Below are 8,788 nucleotides of genomic sequence, written 5' to 3' on the forward strand. Positions count from 1 at the left end.
GAGAATCGCTTGAACCCAGGAGGCAGAGGTTGCAGTGAGCCGAGATTGTGCCATTGCACTCCAACCTGGGTGACAGAGCAAGACTCCGTATCAAAAAACAAAAAAGAAGAAGAAGAAGCCCTCTAAAATTGTCTGTGCTGTGAGCCTATGGAAGCTGGATATGTCTCTAACTGCATGTTCAATCTGCAGACATTCTTCCAGGCAGTGAGCAAAACAGATAAGACACCTGCCCATGGGTGCTACCAATGCCTGCGACAATGCTGGCACTGGGCAGACGCCTCGTGAATGTTGATGTAAACCCAATGGCACCCTACAAGAGTCAACTTCTTGGGGCGGTCCAGGGCTAGTCCCAACAGCATCCCAGGGTCACTGGGTGTCTTAGTCTGTTTGTGCTGCTGCTGTAAAGGAGTGCCTGATGCTGGGTAGTTTATAAAGAAAAGAGGCTTATTTGGCTCATGGCTCTGCAAGCTGTGCAAGAAGCATGGCGCCAGCATCTGCTTCTGGTGAGGGCTTCAGGGAGCCTCCAATCATGGTGGGAGAGGAAGGAGAGCCAGCTTGTGCAGAGATCACACGTCAAGAGAGAAAGGAAAAGATAGAGAAAGGCCGGGCACGGTGCCTCACGCCTGTAATCCCAGCACTTTGGGAGGCTGAGGCAGATGGATCACTTGAGATCAGGAATTCGAGACCAGCCTGACCAACATGGTGAAATGCTGTCTCTACTAAAAATACAAAAATTAGCTGGGCGTGGTCGCACACCCCTGTAATCCCAGCTACTTGGGAGGAGAATCGCTTGAACCTGGAAGGCGGAGGTTGCAGTGAGCTGAGATTGTGCCACAGCACTCCAGCCTATGTGACAGAGCGAGACTCTGTCTCAAACAAAAAAAAAGGGGGGAGAGAGAGAAAGAGGAGGTGCCAGGCTCTTTCACTGAGAGCGAGGACTTACTACTGTGAGAACGGCAGCAAGCCACTCCGGAGGGATCCGCCCCCATGACCCAAACACCTCCCGCCAGGCCCATCTCAAACACTGGAAATCAAATTTCAACATGAAATTTGGAGGGTCAAATATTCAAACTATAGTATTGGGTCAGGCTTTCAGAGCTACTCCCTAACCTCTTCCAAGAGGTAAAGAGTCCACTCTTGACATCAGCCTCCCCTGCCTCTGCTGCAGGGCAGAAAGATAAAGAGGAACCTCCCTCCAGGCCTCTGCAGTGAGTGATGAGCTAGTGTCCCACAGCCCAAGCTCCAAAATAGCTCTCATTGGCCCGTCCCATGGCCTAAAATGCTTCCATAAAGATGATTTTCTCGTCTGAACGTTTGTGTCCCCGCAAAATTCATATGATGAAATCAAATCCCCAGTGTGGTGGATTGAGAGCTGGGGTTTTTGGGAAGTAGGCTCTGCCCTCATAAATGGGATCAGTGCCCTTATGAAGAAGGCCCGAGGGAGCTTGTCCACCCCTTCTGCTGTGTGGGAACTCAACAAGGAGGCGCCATCTATAAAGCAGAGAAGTGCTCACCAGACACTGAATCTGCTGGTACCTTGATCTTGGACTTCCCAGCTTCCAGAACTGTCAACAATAAACTTCTGTTGTTTATAAACAACCTAGTCTGTGGTATTTTGTTATAGTCACCTACATGGACTAAGACAATGACCTTTTGTGTTTTTTGGGAAACACCCTAAAATACAAGGAATCCCTGGCTTAGTAAAGTCAGTCAATTTATCACTTATGTCTTATCCAGAATGAGAATAATCCGCTCCCTTTTCTCTGTGATTGGAAATTAAGACCGGCTTACTGGGGCAAATGCATTACCACTTGGGAGAGTGCTTATCAGCCAGGTGGCATCATGAAGGCCCTGGAAGCCAGCCTGCAGGGTAGGAGAGGGTGCAGGGAGTAAGGGACGGGTACAGAAAAGGCAGCAAGAGGGCCCAGAGAACCTGCCCCCTGCTGTATAATTGTGCCCAAGCCCCCGTCTCCCCTGCAGGGAGAAGGGCAGTCTCTCCCTCACCCATGGTGGAGCACTGAGTGGCCACCACTGCACAGGCCCTCTGCAGGGGCAGATGAGGCAGCCCAAACAGAACCCTCTGCCCGCCTGGCCAACCAAAGAGCCCACGACACTCCATCTAGCCCAACCGCAGCCGAAGGCGGCACCAACTCACTGCGCCTTCAGGGACTTGCCACGGCCACTTGAGTGTGGTAAACATGCGTTTTAGGCTAAGTGTTTAAAAATAATTATTAGAAAGGTCATATTTATTGTACAAAACTGGCAAAGGCTGGGCGTGGTGGCTCATGACTGTAATCCCAGCACTTTGGGAGGCTGAGGAGGGTGAATCACCTGAGGTCGGAAGTTTGAGACCAGCCTGACCAACATGGAGAAACCCCATCTCTACTAAAAATACAAAGTTAGCTGGGTGTGGTGGCACATGCCTGTAATCCCAGCTGCTTAAGAGGCTGAGGCAAGAGAATGGCTTGAACCTGGGAAGCGGAGTTTGCGCTGAGCTGAGATCACACCTTTGCACTCCAGCCTTGGCAACAAGAGCGAAACTCTGTCTCAAGAAAAAAAAAAGAAAAAGAAAAAAGAAAAAGAAAATGCAAAATATAGAGAAATAGAAACATTCCTTTAAAAGAAAACACTCATAACCTCCCCATGTGGAGACATGTGCTTCTAGTATTTATTTAAGTTTATTTCATACACATTTTTTATTTTTATTTTTATTTATTTATCTCTCTATTTATTTATTTATTTATCTATTTATTTATTTATTTTTGAGACAGAGTCTCATTGTCGCCCAGGCTGGAGTGCAGCAGCGAGATCTCGGCTCACTGCAACCTCTGCCTCCCGGGTTCAAGCGATTCTCCTGCCTCAGCCTCCTGAGTAACTGGGATTATAGGTGCCGGCCACCACGTTGACTAATTTTTGTATTTTTATTGCAGACAGAGTTTCACCATGTTGGCCAAGCTGGTTTTGAACTCCTGACCTCAGGTGATCCGCCCGCCTTGGCCTCCCAAAGTGCTGGGATTACAGGCATGAGCCACTGTGCCCAACCTATTTTTTATTTTTAAATTTTAATTTATGTATTTTAAGAGACATGGGGGCCTTGCTCTATCCCCCAGGCTGGAGTGCAGTGGTGCCATCATAGCTCACTGCAGCCTCGAAACCTTGGGCTCAAGTGATCCTCCTGCCTCAGCCTCTAGCTAGGATTACAGGCCTGTACCACCACACCTGGCTAATTTTTTAATTTTTGATTTTTGTAGAGATGGGGTCTTGCTATGTTGCCCAGGCTGGTCTGAAAGTCTTGGGCTCAAGAGATCCTCTGGTCTCAGCCTTCTAAAGTGCTGGAATTACAGGCATGAGCTACTGCACCCAGCTTATACACATTTTAAAACATAAAATTGGGAGCATGCTGATTTTATGATGTAATATGCTGCTTTTTTATAGAATCTGGCATCACAGTCATTTTCCCATATCACTTCAAAACCTATGAGTATATGCCTCTAGTGGCCACACAGCAGTACATCATAGAGCACAAGCAGTACATCATAGAACCATCATGCCAGGCTGTATCGTTACATGACCCATCGCTTCCTACTCAGTTCAGGATTAGCATAAACAGCACGACACTCATTGTCTTCGTATTCACATCTCTGCTGCCTCATTTATTATTCCCTTCAGATAGATTTCTGAAAGTAAGATCACAGAATAAGACATTTTTATGGCTTTTGGTTTTCATTTTCCAAATTGCTTTCTAGAAACGTTTCCAATTTCCATACCTCCAGCAGTGTGGGAGAGGGCCCATCTCACCGCGGTTCCCTAGCACATCTCAGAGGTCTGTGTGTGTTTGGTTCTTAGTCTGCCAACCTGATTTGTGAAAGGGCTGACTAAGCTGCTTAGATGATCCCTACCTTGGTCACTCCTAGTGTTAAATATTCTTTATGTGTATTGATTTAGAGATTTCTTATTTTATGTTCCCAGTGCTTCTATATATTATTTACCTTAAGTTCTTATTTGTTTACCTATGTCCTTTGCTTGCTTTTCTATTCGAGTCTTTTTAAGGTTAATTTTATGTTTTCTTCAGGTAGGAATATGTTAACTGTCTCTCAAATTGTGGCAAGTGTTTTCCCCATTGATTGTTTGAAGATGAATTTGGTGGCTGGTTCTGTCAGTCCCGCTGCCTCTGTCTCAGGCATGAGGGATGTCTTCATTGAGCAAATCTATCCAGCACACTGATATCTTTCTTGAAACGCAGCCTGAAGGGTAGTGGGCAAACTGATCCATAATGGATGCTTAAGTCTGCAAACTTCCCTCTACTAAATCAAGCGCAGAACTGATTCGCCTGCCAGGTCTTTCTTTCTGGCTGTCAGCTGTGCACGAGGCCTGCACATGCCTCCTCCATCATCTTTCTCAGCAACCTTACTAAATGCCCCATTGCTTAAGGTCTTAGGCAGCTGCTGCAGAGGGAAAGCCAAATCCCTTGGCAGGATACAAAAAGCCTTTCCTGCTCTGGTCTCTGCCTGCCTTTCTATCCTCATCTCCTCCAGCCCACGCTTAGCCTAAGCTCCAGCAATGCTGTGTTGCTCATCCACAGATCTCTGGGTGAGAAACCTTCTATCCTCAGTATGTTTCCCTGTGAAGCTACTGCTCCATGCCCAGGGCTCTCTCGAGGCGGTGCCCCTTTCCGGAAGTCTCCCTCTGTCCACATGCACCTCTCTCCTTGCCCTCATCAGAGTGGCGTGTGCTGTTTGTTTGCTTCTGTCCTGCCAACATGCTGTGGCTGGCTTGGTACCGGGAGCTGGATTTCTTCTCTCTGCAAAGCCCACTTCACATAGTAGGCATGCAATGCAAATTTGCAGAAGGAAAGAGGGGAGGGAGCAGAACGGGTTGTTCCCTGTCTCTATAGATTTTGTGTTACAGAAGAGTGCTTTGCAAAGTGTGAGTCCTTCTACCCATGCAGGGCATCTTAGTGGCTGTTGGCGGCAGTGGTCATATTAGGGTTGTTACTATCATCTACTTTAAAATTAAAGTAGGAACCATCTGTAAAGTCTCACACTGAGCAGGCAGAAAAACACAACCTTCATGGAAGAAAAATCTTTCTTGAAGGGTGAAATTTCTCACTTGGCAAGAGAAATGAATATATGAAGCCAAGGTGATTTGTTTGCTAATTGCACTCTCTTTCTAGGGTTTCAGCAGCCACCAGGTGTGAATGTCAAGGGAACCACACCATCTGCTCGATAATTCTCTGGGGGGCTTGTGATTAGATCGGTATATGACATGTCACCCACGTTTTACAAGCACAGGATAGAGTGTGTGTGCACCGTAGGGGCGTCACAAGACAATGCCCTACCAGGCGCTAGGCAGGAGCAGAGCCTGCCGTGCTAAAATGCATTTCTTTGCAGTGTTGAAGGTGGATCTGTTGGGAGACTTTGCCACCCGCCACCTCAGAGGACATCAATGCTGCATCCTGGGTTAGCATCCAGGGTCCTGCCTGCCAGCTCTGCAGGGGCCGCCGCCTTGCTGCCCGCATCCTGCATGAGTGACTTCTCTTTGCCGAATGCTGGAGGTGCAAGGGATGTTCATGAAGGGCCCTCCCCATCTCGTCCCCGCATCAGGCCCTTCTGAGTTGCTTTTTCCTTTAGGCAGCATTCCCTGTAGGCCTTCCTTATCCCAAGATCTGAAGTGCTAATTGTCAGAGCCATCCTGAGAAGCACATCTCCCAATTCCAGGAGTCAGGAGGCCAAGACCTGGGGCTACAGCAGCAGCACAAGCCCACCGACCTTAGCAACCTAGGCTCTGCCGGGGATGGGACGGACACTTCTGTTCCCTGGAGCGAACATTCACCAACATTCATCCACTTGAGAGTCATCCAGGACTTGGATAATCTGCAAGGTCCAGGTGTCCTGCCCTAGCTGCTGACTGGGTGGGAGCCCCGGAATCTGCATGTTCCCATCCCCCGCAGGGGACTCCAATGAGGCGGCCTGAGGCCCATTCATCAGGAAACACCACTCTCACTGGGTTGACACACACAGTAAGCAGCAGGTGGGGGAAAAGAGCTTCTAGCATATCAGGCAGCACTTTTGCCACCGCATTCTGGATCAAAATAGACACCATCTCTCTCCCGACGTTTATCAGGTCCCTCCCTGCCCCATGCATTAAAGGATGGTTCAAACCAGAGTGGTTTTTTTCCAAAAAGGAATTAATGTTGGTATTTTTAATTGGATTACATTAGAGTTATATTTTAACTCTAACTTTAAATATAGAGTTATATTTTAACTGGGAGCATGGGTAACTATAAAACTGTTGTTTTTCTAAGAACAGGTCATACATTTGTTTTTTAAAAATTTTTTTAGAAGAGGGTCTCACTCTGTCACCCAGGCTGGAGTGCCCCTGTGTGACAGCCTGCCCAAGGGTGCCAGTGCCAGGCTAACTCCAGCCCTTCTGGCCCACCCAGAAAAGGTTACTAGAATGCGAGTCAGAATGGCATGAATAGAGGGACCACCTTAACCCATCAGACACAGGCTCAATCATTAGCAGATGGTTTATTATTACTATTAATCACTTTGGATTGTTTACTGTTAAGGCAACAAACTACATGCAATCCAGCTATTCAGGGCACCTTGACCTGGCCAGAGGGCATGGAATTCCTCCCCACCCCCAGGGATGGGTACAATGATAGGTTGGCAAGTGCGGTGGGGCAGACAGTGGAGTGGGCAGCTGGAGGGAGGAGGAGGAGATGCTCAGAGAGCAAAAGGATACAAGTTCAAAGCAGAGTTTTGCCTCAAGCAGGGCTCAGAAATGTGTACCTGCAGAACTGGGACAGGTCACCGGGGGATTAAGAGAGAATCAAGCGTCAGTTACAACCTCCCTGAGCACAGCCTGGTGCCTCGTGACTGAGGCCTGCTGGCCTCGGCCTGAATGCTGACCCTTCCCCTGGTGTCGGGAGGCAGAGGGGTTTTCATGGGGCCATACACCCCCAGCACCAGCAAGGGGACCCCCAGGGAGCCACTGCCCATCTCAGCGTGTGAATGGGGAGTTGGAGCTGAAGGCTCTCGTAGGCCTTTCCAGCTTTAACGTTGTGTGATTCTGGGTCAGAGAGATTTTATATATATATATACACATATATATATGAATGTTTTTTTTTGTTTGTTTGTTTGTTTTTTTTTTTGAGACAGGGTCTCACTCTCACCCAGGCTGGAGTGCAGGGGTGTGATCACAACTCACAGCAGCCTCAACCTCCCGGGCTCAGGTGATCCTACCCACTCGGTTTCCCGAGTAGCTGGGACCACAGGCAGGCAGCACCACACCCAGATAATTTTTGTATTTTTTGCAGAGATAGGCTTTCGCCATGTTGCCCAGGCTGGTCTTGAACTCCTGGGCTCAAGTGATCCACTCCCTTTGGCCTCCCAAAGTGCTGAGATTACAGGCATGAGCCACTGCATCCGGCTGAAATTTAATATTTGTCAATTATTTTCACTCAAGGCCTAGGGGTAATTATAGGATAAGGGTGACTCCCCAGCAAAAATCAAAGTATCAGGCAAGTAAAACGGAATGATTTACCCTCAGAGTTCAGCATCAGGCAACATTGTGCTAGTGGAAAATTTTTTTAAAGAAATCTGTCTTGGAGTGCTCACTTCGGCAGCACGTATACTAAAATTGGAACGATACAGAGAAGAGTAGCATGACCTTCCAAAAAAGAACAAACAAATAAATCTGTCTGCAAAAGCAAATCAGATGGGAAATGTGGCCTCAATCATTCATGAGAGACTGAATGAAAGACTGCCCAGGAGGGAACCTCTAGGACCCACCTTGCCAGTGCTTGACATAGTAGGTGCTCAATAAGTTTGCTTTTTGAGACAGGGTCTTGCTCTGTTGCCCCGGCTGGAGTGCAGTGGCACCATCACAGCTTACTGCAGGCTTGACCTCCTGGGCTCAAGTGATACTCCCACTTCTTAACCTCCTGAGTAGCTGGAACTACAGGCACATTCCACCACACCTGGCTAATTTTTTTCTTTTCTTTTCTTTTCTTTTTTTCTTTTTCTTTTTTTTGTTTTTGAGACAGAGTTTCACTCTTCTTGCCCAGGCTGGAGTGCAATGGCGCAATCTCAGCTCACTGCAACCTCCGCCTCCTGGGTATAAGCGATTCTCCTGCCTCAGCCTCCTAAGTAGCTGGGATTATAGGCGCCTGCCACCATGCCTGGCTAATTTTTTTGTATTTTTAGTAAAGACAGGGTTTCGCCATGTTGGCCAGGCTAGTCTCAAACTCCTGACCTCAGGTGATCCGCCTGCTTTGGCCTCCCAAAGTGCTGGGATTATAGGCATGAGCCACCGTGCCTGGCCTCTAATTTTTGTATTTTCTGTAGAGATGGGATTTCACTATGTTGCCCAGGCTGGTCTCAGTAAGTGTTGTTGTTTTTTTTAAGTACATGGACAAACATAAAATATACCTAAACTAAACTACTGTGTTCATCAGAGATTGCTAGTTGCCATCCAAAACCATTCTCCTTTCTTCCATCTTCGTTGAACCCCCACTTTTTATTTGAGCATATGCACTCCCAGAATAAAAATTACTTTTCTTAGTCACCTTTGAAGTAACATATGGTCGTATGACCAAGTTCTGACTAATGAGATGTAAGTGGCAGTATCCCATGGCAGCTTCCAAAAGTTTTCCATAAAAGACAGCCACTCATGTCTTTTCCTTTCCTCCTTCCTTCTGGCTAGAGTGTTTGTGTGATGACTTGACCTGTGCAGCCATATTGGACCAGGAGGCAACCATATGAATTGGGATCATGCACAGCAA

At 47.5% G+C, this 8,788-nt stretch overlaps 1 pseudogene; it reads left to right on the top strand.

Annotated features, from left to right (window-relative positions):
* The first annotated feature begins 7,614 nt into the window (after nucleotides 1-7,614).
* On the top strand, nucleotides 7,615-7,675 carry LOC115932263 (uncharacterized; annotated as a pseudogene).
* The last annotated feature ends 1,113 nt before the right edge of the window (nucleotides 7,676-8,788 follow it).

This window comes from Gorilla gorilla, chromosome 1, assembly GCF_029281585.2.
Source record: "Gorilla gorilla gorilla isolate KB3781 chromosome 1, NHGRI_mGorGor1-v2.1_pri, whole genome shotgun sequence".
Taxonomy (NCBI): Eukaryota; Metazoa; Chordata; class Mammalia; order Primates; family Hominidae; genus Gorilla; species Gorilla gorilla.